Source organism: Cryptomeria japonica, chromosome 1 (assembly GCF_030272615.1).
Source record: "Cryptomeria japonica chromosome 1, Sugi_1.0, whole genome shotgun sequence".
Classification (NCBI taxonomy): Eukaryota; Viridiplantae; Streptophyta; class Pinopsida; order Cupressales; family Cupressaceae; genus Cryptomeria; species Cryptomeria japonica.
This window is the reverse complement of record NC_081405.1, coordinates 191,224,809-191,241,479: the sequence shown is the minus strand read 5'-3', so window position 1 is coordinate 191,241,479 and position 16,671 is coordinate 191,224,809.

Sequence of the window (16,671 nt, the reverse complement as noted above, 5' to 3'; positions counted from 1 at the left end):
TCCCACTCAGCTGAACTCCTCCCTGCATCAAAGGTCCCTGTGATATTTGTAGAGGCAGTCCACCTCTCCCTCTCTGCTGACTCTACATCCCCAAACCACCACCTCCTCCTCCTCCACCTTCCCCACCTCCCCACCTCCCCCTCCACCTCCTCCATCTCCTCCTCCTGCCCTGGGTCCTCGGCCTCTTACTCTCCTCCGCCTCCGTCCCCTCTCATCCTCAAAATCTGGGATCGACTCTGCTGGATCAGATATCTGTAAGATCGGGTGCGCTACCCGGTACTGCATGTACTCATCTGTAACACCTGCATCCATGACCCTCCGTCGTATATCCCACGGTCTCACCTGCAGTGTCTGGAACTCTGCCAGTGCTTGATCATACGGTAGCACTGGACCCCATGCATACCTCTCCCGAATAACCTGAGCATACTCTCTTGATCCGCTAGGCAGTCCCTGCTACCGTCCAAACTGCCTCATCACTCTCCCGGGCACCTGTCTCTCTACATGGTATGAGGTCCTCCCAATGAGGAATCGAGTCATAAACACATACGACAGTGCCTCTGTGTCATCATCCCATGGCTCACACTCCAAGTATGGCCGCCATATAACTGCATCTAGATCGTCCAGTGCCCACTGCCACCACTCTAACTTCTCCAGGTGGGGCTGACTCATCATGCCGCTATATATGAACATGTACGGTTGATCTACCGCCCGAAATCTTAGACTCACTGGTCGAGTCTCTGGCAGGTGCTCCCAAGCCCAAATATGCAGCAATGTCATACCCACTGCTAAGGAACCCCTCTCCCGGTACACCACCTCATGGAGCTCCTAGTACAGGTCCGCCAGCACGCACGACCCCCACGCAAATTGAGTCCCCTCAGTCACCATCATCTCGATCACCTGTCCCCACCCCATGGCCAACCCATGTGATTGTCTGTCTGGACAGAGCAGTCCTCCAACAATACTTGATAAAACTGTTGGAAGAGGCTCATACAACGCCACTATCTCCTCCCACGCAATGGAGCCATCATCAATGAAAATGTCCTCATAAAAAATCCTCTGAACTGCAAGGGTCCCCCAAGATCTATCATATGTGAACAACTCCCCCCGAATCGGAATCTGTAGGATGCGCCACACATCCTCCAGGGTCACTATCATCTCCCCCTGAACCAAATGGAAGGTACACGTCTCGCTGTACCACCACTCTGCTAGTGTCGTGATCAATCCGTGATTCATACGAATCACAAGCATGTGCATCACCTCATATTGTCCCGTCGAGGCAATGCAATCAATCTCCGACTCTGTCAATCGATCCCGCAACCCCTATGTCACAGGATGGTGCTCGCGTAACTGCAACACGCTTAGCTCCTCCTGCACATGGACATTCATCAATCACCATCAGTTGTTTTGTTTTCAAACTTTCTTAAGTTTCAACCTAGACTATCATCAGATACTTTGATCAAGTATCTTCGGGTCTCAACAGGTAAGCAATCATGGCCACCTAGACTTCAACAGGCATTTATCCTAACAAATGACCTAAGTCTCATCAGGCTGCTATGGTTCAAAACAACTCTCACTTCACCTTGCCATCTACCCATCATTGGCATCGGGAGATTTTCTTCGTCCAACACTGGGGCATCTCTTTATCCTAAGGCAAAAGCGCTATTTTACAAGCAAAAGCGCTAGTTTCCCAACAATAGTGCTACAACCCTAACAAAAGCACTCAATCAGCTATCCGATAGCGCTAAAACTACAAATGCACTCAAACAACTATGCAATAGCGCTAATAAATCTCAATAGCGCTCAAACAAGCCCTCCATAGCAATTAAACATCAATAGCACTTAAACTTGCATACAATAGCACTAAAGAAAATCAAAAGCGCTCAAACAAAGGGGCAATAGCGCCATTGCGGCACAATAGCGCTAATTCATGGAGCCAAAGTGCCAAAATGGTAGTTCCAGCGCTCTTGCTCCGACCCAACTTGGACTCAGCTAAAAATGTATCAAAAGTACATAAAAAATAAAAATTCAAATTTGCGTAGCGTAGTCCGTAGTCGTCTGGGCATTGGAACCGTCGGACTCGCTCAAATCTGTGCTCTGCTATCAGTATTGGCATCTTCACTGCTGCTTGCTCCTCCAAATGTCCTTCTCAGAGCTCTCATTTCACACTAGTCACGGTCACAAATGATCTTGTTTTCACCCCTTTCACCCCATTTATACCCTTCGTCGTCACCGTAACTTCCCCCTGCTCACCGTCATGGTCCCCATGAACTTCTCGCACCCCCCATTTCTCCATTTTTCCCCCATTTTCTTCTATTTTTCACCCATATGCCTAACTTCTTCTCTTCTAACACCCTGCCAATTTTCATTCTTTTTCGAAAGATTGCCCGATTTTTTGAAATTTTTCAGCCCATCTCTCGATTGGGCATACCACCCATTAAATTTACATTTTATGGGGCATTTCTTCACATCAATTTTTCTTTCTTTGAAACGACGCGATAAACCACACCATCCCAAAGAGGGGCAAATGTAGTCACACAAATCTGTCCAGCTTAATTAAATAAATATTCACTATTTATTTAATTAAAAAAATCCACTAGCCATCAGTTAATTAAATTAATATTTAATTAATTCATCTCCAAACATTCTCCTATTAATTAAATAAATTATTCAATTTATTTTAATTAATTCATTAAATCAAATTCAAATCAATTAAATGAATAAAATCTATTTATTTAATTAAATCCCCCTATTCCTCTTTTAAATAAATTAAATAAAACATTTATTTAAATCATTATCCCCCCCACTTGCATTTTCCTACAAATGCAACTTGCACACATTTATTGAAATAAATGAATTTTTATTTTAATAAAATCCTATTTTCCCTCACCCACCAAATCCACTTGCAAAATCTAATCCCCTTCTAGATTCTTCTAACACCTTCCTAATTAGCCTAATCCATCCTCTAATTATTGTCACATTCCTAAGCAAAATTGAGTCACTTCTCAAAGACTCCAAAGTTTTTGAAAAGCATTTAATGCTTTGTGTGTTCAACAAATTAACCCCCAAAGTCTTCCAAGACCACTAATGGCTCTTACATAACCATTTATGGTTATTTCAAACTTGTCTCCCCAAACATTTATTGTTTTGACCATATTCATCCATTTCACATTTGCACAAGAGTTTATCCATTGGATAAAAGATTTATTCTTTGAATAAAGAGTTTATTCATTCAACCAACCTTGACTTTAACTCCCAAGGTCATGTCAAGCATTTAATGCTTATTCCCTCCCCTCTCAACCTATCTCACATTGACACTTGTCATCTTGGGATTGGGTTGAAAGCCCTCACATGGATCATGAACCATTCAATCCTGACCCTTGTTGAGATTACTCAATCTCAACCATCCATTGCTCTATTTTTCCTATAAATAGAGTTCATTCCTTCATAATCCAGATCCTGAAAAACTTGTATGCATTTAACCTATAGGCATTTTAGAGAGCATTTAGCATAGCAATCTAATATCTTGTTATTCTGGGTTAAAATCAATCATTGTGATATCATCTAGCATTTTAGCTTTTTATGTTTCATTTAGAGCATAATGCTACAATCTCAATCCTCCATAAGCATCCATAGTACAAAAAGCTGCTGAGAGCTACACTATTTTGGAACTTGGAGAGGAGAGGGACAAGGGAGAAGAATCTAAGAGCATGTTAGGAGGTATTTGGAGATGCCTCATCATATTTGCTTCCTTAGTTAAATATGCTTTCATATTTTCAGTATCTCTCTTGATATGCCTATTTAGATTAGTTTTTGATTGACTAACACTAACGATTTTCTGGTTTTCTTGTGTGTTGTTTATCTTAGACTAACCTTGTCCATTTTGCAGGGCATCAGTAATGATCTTTTTTTTTTTTTTCATTACCCTCCTCTCAAGGTTAGTGTAGGAAGTTGTTCCGCTACTTAACTTCCTTACAAGTGGTATAAGAGCCTGATCACCTTTGCTTTCAGTTGTGGGTTGTTGGGTTTTTTTAACTAATCCATATTTGAGTGGGAGTTTGTGCAAAAGATACTTTTTGATCTTGTTGCAAGAATTTTCAGATGGCCAGTTCATCAAGGAGAATAGAGATGGAGAAATTCTCTGGAAGTAATTTTGAGATGTGGAAGTTGAAGATGGAAGATTTGCTAATAGATCAAGGTCTGTGGGATGTTGTTGATGCAAATGTCTCAAGACCCTCAAATCCTACTGAGACTACTCAATATGATGTTATGGACCGTAAAGCCAAGGTTCTAATCAGATTGTGCCTGGCAGAATCTATGCTAATCAATGGCCATGAAGAGAACATTACAAAGAAGTATGGACTAAGCTTGGTGAAATGTATCAAGTGAAATCTTTATTGAATCATATTTTCTTGAGGAATAAATTGTATTTCTTAAGAATGGAAGAGGGTGGATAGATTACAGACTACCTAGAAGCATTCAATATGTTGGTGTCTCAATTGTTATTTGGTGTTAAGATGGATGAGAAAGAGAAATGTCAGATATTACTTTGTTCTTTTCTAGATTCATGGGATTCTCTTGTTATGGCTATCAATAGTACTTCTATTGTTATAAAGTCTGAAGATGTGGAGGAAGGTATCCAATAGTTCGAACGAAGCCCTAAATATTTGTGGAAAACCTAAAGAAAAAGGCAAGAAAAATGAGAAGCATAATAAGTCCAAATCCAGAGGGAGATCGAAATCTCCTAGAAATTCCAAAGTCATTTGTTGGAATTATGGTAAATCAGGTCACATCTATAAAAGAAGAAAAAGAAGTTTGATTATGATTATGAGTCTAAGAAGGAAGATGGTGATGCATTCATTGTATCTTTGGCTACTCATACAAGTAATGATGCATGGTTAATTGACTTGGGTGATCTTTTCATATGACTTCCAATAGAGATTGGTTTTCTGAATATGAAAAATTTAATGGAGGTAAATTGTACTTGGGTGATGATCCACATTTAGATATTATTGGTCGTGGTAAAGCTAGGATCAGGTTTCCTGATGGTAGATCAAATGGACTCGAAATCACACGAAACTTGACATGATTTCTCACTAGCATGGTATCAAAAAAATGGTCTCAATTTCATAATTTTTCAACCACTTTTCCGATGGGGCATATTTACACCCTAAAGCATCACCAGGACATACTAGGGCAAAAAAATTTCATTTTCTTTGAAACAACATTGTTTCGACATTGTCTCAAAGAGGGGAAAATGTAGACACCTATAAATGTCTCAATAATCGCACACTAATTTATTGTCTTATTAATTAGGCAATTATTTAATTATTTAATTAAGCTAATTATTCTTCTGAACTAATTCAAATCATCACTTTCTACATTACTAATTATTCTAATTATATCCTTTAATTAATTAATCATTTAACACTTCTCAAATATTAATTATTTAATGAATTACGATTTATTCCTTAATTAAATAAACTTTATTATTTAATTAATTCCATTTTCAATGATTAAATAATTTCATTTGAATTATTTAATTAATTTATTTATTCCTTCAAATCCCCAAATTTGAATTTCAAGTCATTCCATCTAATTTTTCATTTATGACATGCTAGATGGGTATGCCTCTACCCTACTTGCCTCACCTCTTGATCCTAAGAAGAAGAGAACCAACACCTATTTGGAGAGGGTAACACCAGTTGAAGAACCTTTGGTAAAGAAGGGAAAGGCAGTGCCATTTGTATCGGCACTAGTTACTTCAGCAAGTCCTAAAGTGACCAAGCAGTCACTGGCAAAGAAGAAACTGGAAGCTGCACTTGCCAAGGTCTTTGAAAGGAAGTGGAAAACTAAGAACACCTCACCAAACTCAGAGGATACAGAACCTGAGGTACAACCTAAAAAGACTAGGCAAACAAGGAAGAAGACAAAGACAACTAGCAATGAACCAACATCATCAACATCAGTAAACATAGACATTTCCTCTTACAAACCTTTGACACATTGTCAAAGAACTATAAAGAATATTAGGAGAAAGGTGCTAAGTGATTTAATAGATCATTTTGATGATTTTAATGACAATGAAAAGGAGGAAGTTGAACATAAAGTTATTCAATATTTATGTATTAATGATCGGTCACCATCAGAAATTAGATCTGTGACACTAGATTCTTTATATAACTCTTTAGATAACAAATGGCGCATTGCCATAGAAAAGGAATAGGAAATAAGACAAGAAATATTTGCACAATACTTTCCTAATGTGTCAAATTCAGAACTTTATGAAGTTATGGAAAAGTACAAAGGCCTCTTCTTTATGAGAAGAAGAAGACTCCTGTTATTGGAAGGGAAAGTCCCTGAAGTGGTAAAAGATACCTAGTCACATGCAAAAGTCAGTCTGAGGTTGCACCAAGTGTCTGAAGCCAACAAGAAGGTTGAGCAAGAACTAGAAACTGGAAAATCGGATGAGGTGTATGACAGTGAAGGAGAACCGTTCACTGAACAAATGGACCCTATTGACATTGATGCTTTGGATGGTGAAAATGTCACTCCGGATGCAACAAAGGACAAGGTTGCTAAAGTGGAAGCGGAGAAAGAGAAAAAGAATAAAAAGGAAGAGGAGAAGAAAGAGGAAGAGGAGAAGAAGCAAAAGGAAGAGGAGAAGAAGAAAGAGGAAGAGGAGAAGAAGCAAAAGAAAGAGGAGAAGAAGAAAAAGGAAGAGGAGAAGAAGAAAGAGGAAGAGGATGAGAAGAAAAAGGAAGAGTAGAAGAGGAAATAGGAAGAGGAAAAGAAGAAAGAAGAAGACAAGCGGAAAGAAGAAGATAGAAAGAAGGAAGAAGAAAAGAGAAAGAAAGAAGTAGAGGAGCAAAAGAAGGCTGAAGCAAAAAAGAAAAGAGCCAAAGAGAAGGAGGAAGCGGCAAAGAGCGCACAAGTGGAGACCCCTAAGGCAACTAGTAGTCAAGCCAAACTGGCTGACACTACCAGTCCCATTGACCTACAATCTGCAAATGAAACAGAGCTGCTGCAAAGCATTAAGCTTGCCCAAGAACGACTGGAAGCACTAAGGAGGAAGAAGGAACAAGATGTTATTTAAACTACGATAGAAACTCTTACCAGTTTGATATCCGGTACCAACCTCCCCAGTACCGATTCCTCTCTGGCCCAATTGAAACTTTTATGCATAGTTGTAGAGGACCAGGTGCAATGCTTGGAAGATGTTGCTGAAGCTAATGCACAAAAGAAGCATCAAACAACACTGAACACTGCCTTAGTGAAGAAATTAAATGAGCTCTAGTCAGAACTTCAGAAAGCGCAGAAAGACATAAGAGATGCTATGGATGAGGGGAAATTGTTGCTCAGTAAGATAAGCCAACCCCATCTATTCTGTGATGATGTGCTTGCTCAGAAAGACAAACTACAATCTGATTTGCAGGCATATATAAGCACCTTCAAGACGCCCTATGATTCCTTCACCACATTTGGGCAAACCATTCACCAGTTTCAACTCCAGACTGCCAAAATAGAGTTGGAAATCACCAACCAGACCAGAGATTTGTAGGAACTTCAACTGGTTCTACTACCATGACTGCAAATACTTCAGAAGTGCTATCTCAATCTGGATGCCTTAACGGTCACTCAAGAAATGAGTACCTTGGACGCCATGCAAGAATAGGTATCCCAGATGCAAATGGAAAGTGAGGTTTCTACCTCATTGCTTGAGTCATGGTCCTTATCCATGAAGACATTTATGCAGGATTTTAAATCATTTTTTGATAAGTTTCACTCATTATTGTCATAAAAATTTATTATTTTAATGATAATGAGAAACTGGGGTTATTCTGCAGTACTTTGTCATTGTTGGCAAAGGGGGAGTAGTATAATTTTGATACATGTTATGTATACTTTCATGTTTATCTCTGTAAGGGAGGAGTATACATTGTATTTTCTGCAAAAGGGGTAGTGTATATGCTTAGGGGGAGTAATTTTGATTATGGCATATTTTTGTTGTAAAACACTTAGATGTCAAATTTTTTCCTAAGTGTTGCCATCAATGCCAAAGGGGGAGATTGATGGCATTTTTGATGATGTTGTTGTGATTGTCATTGATGGACACACACGTGCTTTGAGATCACTTTTTGTATGTATGAGTTATGCTCAACCGATATTTTTTCCAATTGGTATTATGTATTATAGTATTTAGACTATTGGTGTTTTGCAAAAAGTGTTTACCAATCCCAAGTGGTATGAAGACCTCAAGTGGTTTGAGGATCCCAAAGCAGTACGAAGAAACAAAGCGGTTGTTATCATTTTTCCCAGTCTTCATTTTGGCAAACCGGTAATCGGTAAAATATGTGAACCAGTAATAGGTAAATGTATGAACTAGTATTACTCTATGATGAGTTACCAATCGGTATTATTTTTGTGATGAGTTATTATCCATCGACACTTTGGCGGTGATTCTATGTTGTGTTACCAAATGTGGTCAGATGCACTGAACCTAGGAACTTGCAATGTAATCCTATTGGACTGACATGAAATCAAATTCCTTTATAAGGACATCATGTCTAGGGTTTTAGTAGTTGTTAGGGTTTTGTGTGGTTGATGAGGTTTTTGTATGTGCGATCACAGAAGAAGATTAGGTCTGTGTGAAGAAACAGAGTGTGAATATTTTGAAGACTGAAGTAATGTTGAAATGCATTAACAATGAGCTATCAAGGATCTAACCAAGCATATTGTGCTAGTATTTAGATCACACACTTGTTGATTACTCACATCTTCGACAAGTTTATAACCCTTAATCGGGTAGGCCTGGCAAAGCCTTTATAAATCCTCTAACAAGGTGGTTCACAACTGTGGATCTGAAATCCTCTCACAAGGTAGTCTTTAATCGGACTTATCTCCTAACAGAGATTGAGATTCCTAATAGGATTTGTTTTGGTAAAGAACATTGTATGACCTTAACCGGTCTAGTTACTATTCTGCAGATAGTTATTTGTGAGTTTCATCTCACCATGTTTTTTCCCATTTGGGTTTCCATGTCAAAATCTCTTGCGTGATGGTGATTGTGCTTCTGTGGGTGAATGCCTTATTTTTTGTTTTGTTTGCATTTTTGTTAATCGGTTTGTTAGTAAAACTATTATACTAGTTTACTGCTAAATTGTTTAAGTGTTTAAGTTCAGTATTTTTTGGTATACTAATTCACCCCCCCTCTTAGTATTCATCAGAGTATCTCAGAGAGAAGTTAGGGGTGATTGCCCCTCCTGATGAGAACTAAGATGGATGGATTTGCATCAATTCGGTGAACTTCATAGAGATATTTTGTGATCTAGATTGATGACTGAGGCTGCTACTCAGAGGGAGTAGTCAATGTTGGTGTTCAGTTGTTTAGATGTATAGATTTGTGGGGAGAGATTCCTAATTCCCGAGCCTTTGTCATTGATGTCAAAGGGAGAGAGAAGCATGTGAAAAACTCTATAGGAAAGAAGAGCAATTTGAGATTTGAGATTTGAATTATTTGTCTAAGGGGGAGTTTATCCTTTTGATTTTGAGAGAGATTATTGTGAGTTGATTTCTTTCTTTGCATTGATTGTTTTTCATATTCATATTCTGCCATCAATGCCAAAGGGGGAGATTGTTGGGTGTTGCTGAGAAGTTTGCTAGAATAATGTGTTGTCATTGATGTCAACATATTCTCCTGTGTATTCTAGTGTTGAAGTTAGGTTGAATGAGCTGGTTTAGCATGTGAGTTGTAGATGAGCTAATGTAGATTAAAGGGTTTCTGGTATACTATCTATATATAGTCCCATTTGCAGAGGTTTGCATGATGTTTTGATTGAGTTATGAGATCTGGTATAGAGGATGTTATTTAGTTGTTCATGTTATTTGGTATTCTAGTTTGTGCTTCGTATTTCTCTGAAATTGTAATATCTCTAGTTTTGGATGTGTGGGATATATTTTGGACATTGATGTGTGTCCTTAGTTCAATTGGTTCATGATTTGGAAATCCACAAGCGAATCTTTCGGGTTGAGAGTCAATTATGATGGTGTTCTTGAGCTTCGATAGTAAGGTGGTGATGATTCTACTAATTCAAGTTATTGCGGTTGTTGTGGTACAATTCACGTTGCTTGTGAATATCTCTAAATTGTTTTCTATGCGCATTGGTGGTTTGCATTGATTATTGTGTATGTTAGTGAAAATTTTCTTTGTCCAGTGATGTTCTTTGTGGTATGCGTCATTCTTGATGTTGTAGCATGTTGCGCATGATCGAGGCGTAATTGTTGGAGGTATTGTGTATTTGCAGTGGTTGTTTGGGTCCTGACTATGTCTTAGAAAACATTGCTTTGGTCTGTATGTATTGTTGTAGCGTGTAAGGTTATTATTTTGTAATTTGTATTAAGGGTTTAGCTGACCTGTATTTAAAGGGTTGATGAATGGTATAAATAAATATAATAATAATGTAAGATGTATGTCTACGATCATTGAGAGTGTGCATGATTGAGTTGTATGTGCGAACAAGTGATTTGATCTTTCAGGAGTGTGAAGGAGAGAATAGAAGTGTTGTAGAGAAGATTGTGTGCTTAATTGAAACTATACTTAGGCATATGGAGATGATATTTGCATAGTTCATGTAATCCAGATTATTGTCCAAATGGTTTTGTAAGTTAGTGAGACTTCATGTAAGGTAGTGAGCCTTCCCTAAAGGTTGTAGCCTTTCTGGGTTTCTTGTTTGATTAGTGAGCTCTAGGCAATGTGCTTGAATGCATGTGCATCCTCCATTGTAATATTTTAATTTACTCCTAATAGGGTATTATCTCATTGTGGGTAGGTTCCCACCATGGTTTTTCCCTTAACCAAGTTTTCCATGTAAAAAATCTTGGTGTTATGTGTGTTATTGATGTGGTGTTGTTTCGTGCTTTAACTATTAATTATCAAATCTGATTTTCTAGTTTAAGTTGCAATAAGTTTTTGTGCAAATTGATTCACCCCCCCACCCACCCACCCAAGTTTGTTGCATTGTTGCCAACAAGATGGTGGGAGAGACCTAGAGAGGGATATGTAGAGATGTGAGGGAGAGAGAGATGTTCATATAGAGAGAAAGATAGGTAAGGAGATAGGGAGAGAGATGGGGAGGGAGGTAAATAACTAGAGAGTGAAGAGACCTAGAGCCTGGGGAGAGAGGGGTGAGAGACCTATGCAGGAAGATACATGTGAGAGAGAGAGAGATGGAGAGAGAGGTGGATAATAAGATTGGGATGGAGAGGTAGAGAGGTAAAGATAAAGGGATGCAGAGAGATAAAGTGTGGGAGGAAGAAGTAATGATCAAGAGAATGGAGTGAGGGGAGAGAAACAATAAGAGAGGGAGAGAGAAGAAGAGAGAGAAAGGGACGAAGGGATAAAGATGGGGGTAAGGAATCAAGGTGAGGTAGAAAGGGAGATAAGGTGGGAGAGACCTAGAGAAATAAAGGTAGTGAGGGGGATATATGTAAGGAGAGAGAGATAAAACATATAGTAGAGAATAAAGGGTAGGAAAGAGAGGTAAAGAGGTAGTGTTAGATCTAAGGGTTGAGATACATAGAGGTAGAAATGATATGGAGGGAGAGTGATAGAGAGAGATCTATAGGTTTAGAGTTAGGTAGATATAAAGATAATCCCATAGAGAGAGTTAGAGAATGTTGATAGAAGCATGCTAAAACTAAAATTTGACTAATTCTAAAAATTTAAATGACCATCTAAAACCTAGAATCTACATTCTAACTCCTAGATATCTGAAACCACTCAAAAATCTTGCCAATATATATATGAAATATAACTTAAAGTATAAGAAAGGAAAAATACATATTGACTAACTTATACTTAAATTCTATATTTCTTGTACAAATTCAGAGAGAGTGAAATAGAAAGATAATTTTTCACTTTTCATTTAATGAAAATGCACTTTCCATAATGCAATTCCATTTGGTGCACACCAAATTTGGAACTCACCTTATTTGGCATGACCAAGTCTTAGATTCAACATGCCAAACCTATTACCACACGTCAAATATGGTGAGCGCCTTATTTGGCATGCACCAAATGGCTACCTTTGGGAAAAAAATAATTGACAACTTTTTGGTCCCTCATCTTGGTGCACTTACCCCTTCAAATTTATTTATTTTGCATTTCACACCCAATATCAAAAGGATCTTAGAGGGTTTTGAGGAAATTAAGCTAAAACTTAAAACTCCTCACCTTATTGTGTGAAATTTTTATATGCTTTTGCATCATTTATATCTCAAGGTATCTCAAAATGATGTCAAATGAAGGGAAACCCACCTAGGTTTTGCAAAGCCTAAAGTTTAGAGAGAATTTATAATAAATTCTCTATTAACTTGGCCATTGAATTGAGAGTCTTAAGTATTAGAAGTATCTTATCTATAGAGACAATTAGATAATTAGTTTGAAAACAACAATATGGTATACAATGAGAATAGGTAAACTCTCTTGCTCTTTTGAATTAACTTAAACTTGGGATAGTGTTTGTAGAAGTAACATAAATAGGCTTACAAAAAAAAAAATATAACATGATTGTAACATATATGTAGTTGTACCCAAATGTACACTTCATCCCTATAAATGTAACTAGGTCAAGATCAACTAGCTACTGTAGACCTTCATATAACTATTAATATACCTTTCAGATGCATATACATTTTTTGGCTCTATTATGATCCCTAAAGATGATTTCAATTTTCAATTCACATAATGAAAAGGTGTACATATGCATGTTTGAATTCTCTAATGACGTATCTATAAAAAAAATTTAAAATATTTGCTTGGTTTATATTAATAAATCTTGAATAACATGATTAAATTGATAGTTCCTTGTTTAACATAACATGATTAAACCTAATCTAACCTCCAATTGACTAGATTTTAGATTTTATTTAAATAGAAGTGTTTTATCTTGAATTAAAATCGATATATACCTACTACATTGGGTAAATAAGTCATAAATAGTTAAGAGGGGGGAATATATTAAGCAAAAAAATTAACATAACTAGATGTATGCATGAAAGTGAAAACCAAAAAGTATAGTTCTGATGAATACTAGGAGGGGAGGTGTGAATTATTCTACCAAAAATCTTTGTACTTAAACACTTTACTATTCTAACAGTAAACCGGTAAAGCAGTTTAGCAAACAAACCAGTTAGCACACATGCAAACCAAATAGAAAATAATGCATTCACCCACAGAAGCACAAATACCATAACACAAGATATTTTGACGTGGAAACCCAAATGGGAAAAACCATGATGAGATGAAACTCACAAGTAGCTATCAGCAGAATAGGAACCAAACTGGTTAAGGTCAAACAATGTTCTCTACCAGAACAGATCCTGTTAGGAATCTCAATCTCTTTTAGGAGATAAGTCTGATTAAAGACTACCTTGCTAGAGGATTTTAGATTCACATATGTGAACCACCTTGTTAGAGGATTTACAAAGGGCTTCAGACTTGTCGAAGATGTGAGTAATCAACAAGTGAGTGATCTAGCAAATAGCATATATTACTTGGTTAGATCCTTGATAGCTCATTCCTAATGCATTCCAGCATTACTTTAGTCTTCAATGCATTCACACTCTACTTTCTTTCACAAACCTAAGCTTCTCTTCTATGTTCACACTTACAAGAACTCTTCAACCACCTTAAAACCCTAGACATGATGTCCTTATCAAGGAATCTGATTTCATGTCAGTCCAATAGGATTACAATACAATTTCCTAGGTTCAATGCATCTAGACATATTTGGTAACACGACACAAAAAGCACCGTTAAAGTGTCGGCACCGCCAAACAATCGGTGGATGGTAACTCATCATAAAATGTCGATAACTCATCATAGAGTATTACCGGTTCATATAGAATACCGGTTTAAGCAAAATACCAATTGCCGGTTTGACAAAATGAAGACTGGGCAATATGAGTTGTGCCTCTTCGTTCCTTTGTATTGCTTGAGATCCTCGAGCTGCTTGGGGTCTTCATACCACTTCAAATCGGTAAACACTTTCTGCAAAACACCGATAGTCTAAAGACTATAATACATCATACTGGTTGGAACAAATACCGGTTGAGCTTTAACTCATACATACGAAAAGTGATCTCATAGAAAGTGTGTGTCCATCAATGACAATCACAACATTATCATCAAAAATGCCAACAATCTCCCCCTTCGGCATTGATGGCAACACTTAGGAAATTTTTAACATCTAAGTGTTTTACAATAAAGAAATATGCCATAATCAAAATTACTCCCCCTAAGCATATACACTATCCCTTTTGCAGAAAATACAATGTATACTACTCCTTAATAGAAATAACATGAAAGTATACATCAAAACATTTAGAATTTATACTTCTCCCCCTTTGCCAACAATGACAAAAGTATTGCAGACTAACCGCCGTTTCATTAAAATAATAAGTGTTTATGACAGTAAAGAGTAAAACTTGTCAAAAACTGATTTAAAGTCCTGCAAAAATTGTTTCATGGATAAGGACCATGATTCAAGTAGGGAGGTAGCCACCTCTTTCTCTATCTGCATTTGGAAGACCTATTCTTCCATGGCATCTATCATGCTCATCTCTTGAGTGACCGTTAGGGCATCAAGATTTAGATAGCACTTTTGGAGAATTTGTAGTCTTGGCAGTAGGACCAGTTGAAGTTCCTACAAATTTTGTGTCCGATTGCTTATCTCTACCTCTAGTCTTGCAGACTACAGTTGAAGTTGGTGAACAGTTTGACCATATGTGGAAAAGGAGTCATAGGGCATCTTGAAGGTGCTAATAAATGACTGCATATTAGATTGCAAATTGTCCTTCTGAGTGAGCACATCATCACAGAATAACTAAGGTTGGCAAATCTTGCTGAGTAGTAGATTGCACTCATTCATTGCATCTCTAATATCCTTTTGTGCCTTCTGGAGATTAGACCGAAGCTTTGTTAGCTTTCTCACCAAGGCAGTGTCCAGAGCCTTTTGATGTTCCTTCTTGGCATTTTCTTCTGCAACCTCTTCTAGGATTTGCACCTGATCATCGACATCTACACATAGAAGCTTCAATTGTGCAAGTGAGGAATCTTTATTGGGAAGGTTTGTACTGGGTATCAAACCGGTGAGAGTGTCCACCGCATCTTGGATAACATCTTCCTCCTTTTCCCTCCTTAGAGCATCCAGTCGCTCTTGAGAAAGCTTAATGCTTTGCAGTAGCTCTGATTCATTTGCAGACTGGAGGTCAATAGGACTGGTAATGTTAGCTGGTTTATCCTGACTACCAGTTTCCATTGGAGTCTCCACCTGTGTGCTCTTTTCCGTTGCTTCCTTGTCCTTGGTTTTTTTCTTATCTTCTTTAGCCTTCCTCTGCTCCTCTTCTTCTTGTCTCTTCTCTTCATCCTTTCACTTCTTCTCTTCTTCATCCTTCTTCTTCTCCTCTTCCTTCTTCCTCTTCTCCTCTTCCTTTTTCTTCTCTTCCTCTTTCCACTTCTCCTCTTCTTTCTTTTCCTCTTCTTTCTTCCTCTTCTCTGCTTCCTGTTTCTTCTTTTCTTCTTCATTTCTCTTCTTCTCCTCTTCTTTTCTCTTGTCCTCTTCTTCTTTCTTCTTTTCCTCTTCTTTTCTCTTATCCTCTTCATCTTTCTTCTTTTTCTCCTCTTTTCTCTTATCCTCTTCATCTGCCTATTTCTTCTTTTCATCTTTTGCCTTCTTTTCCTGTTCTGTTCCTTCTAATGGTGTATCCTGAGGAACATTTTCACCATCCAAGGCATCAACATCAATGGGGTCCATTTGTTTTGTGACCGGTTCTTCTTCACTGTTATACACCTCATTTGGTTTGCCAGTTTCTATTTCTTGCTCAACTTTTCTGTTGGCTTCAACCACTTGATGCATCTTAAGAGCTTCTCGAGCATGAGTATGTGTATCCTTGATCACTTCACAACCCTTTCCTTCCAGTAACAGGAGTCTTCTTCTTCTCATGAAGAAGAGGCCTTTGTATTTATTCATAACTTTGAAAAGTTATGAATTTGATACATCAGGAAAATGTTGAGCAAATATTTCCTCTCTCATTTCCTGTTCCTTTTCTATGGCAATGCGCCATTTATTGTCTAAAGAATTATACAAAGAATCTAGTGTCTCAGATCTTATTTCTGAAGGCAACCGGTCATTAACACACAAATACTTAATGATTTCTTGTTCAACTTCTTTCTTTTCTTCATCATTGAAGTCATCAAAACAATCAATTAAATCATTCAGCCCTTTTCTCCTAATATTCTTTATATTTCTTTGAGAATGTGTCAAAGGTTTGTAAGAAGAAATATCAATATTTACTGGTGTAGATGATGTCGGTTCATTCTTTGTCTTTTTCTTTGTTTGCCTAGTCTTCTTCTTAGGCGGTTCTTCTGACACAATTTCTTCTGAGTTAGGTGTATTGCTTTTTGTCTTCCACTTCCTCTCAAAGACTTTTGTAGGTGCCGCTTCCAGTTTCTTCTTAACTAGTGACCACTTGGTCACTTTGGGATTGGTTGCAATAACTGGTGCCAATGCTGAAGGCACTGGCTTTCCTTTCTTTTTTGAGGGTTCCACAACCGATGTAACCCTTTCCAAATAGGTGCCGGTTCTCTTTGCCTTAGGATCAAGGGGTGAGGTG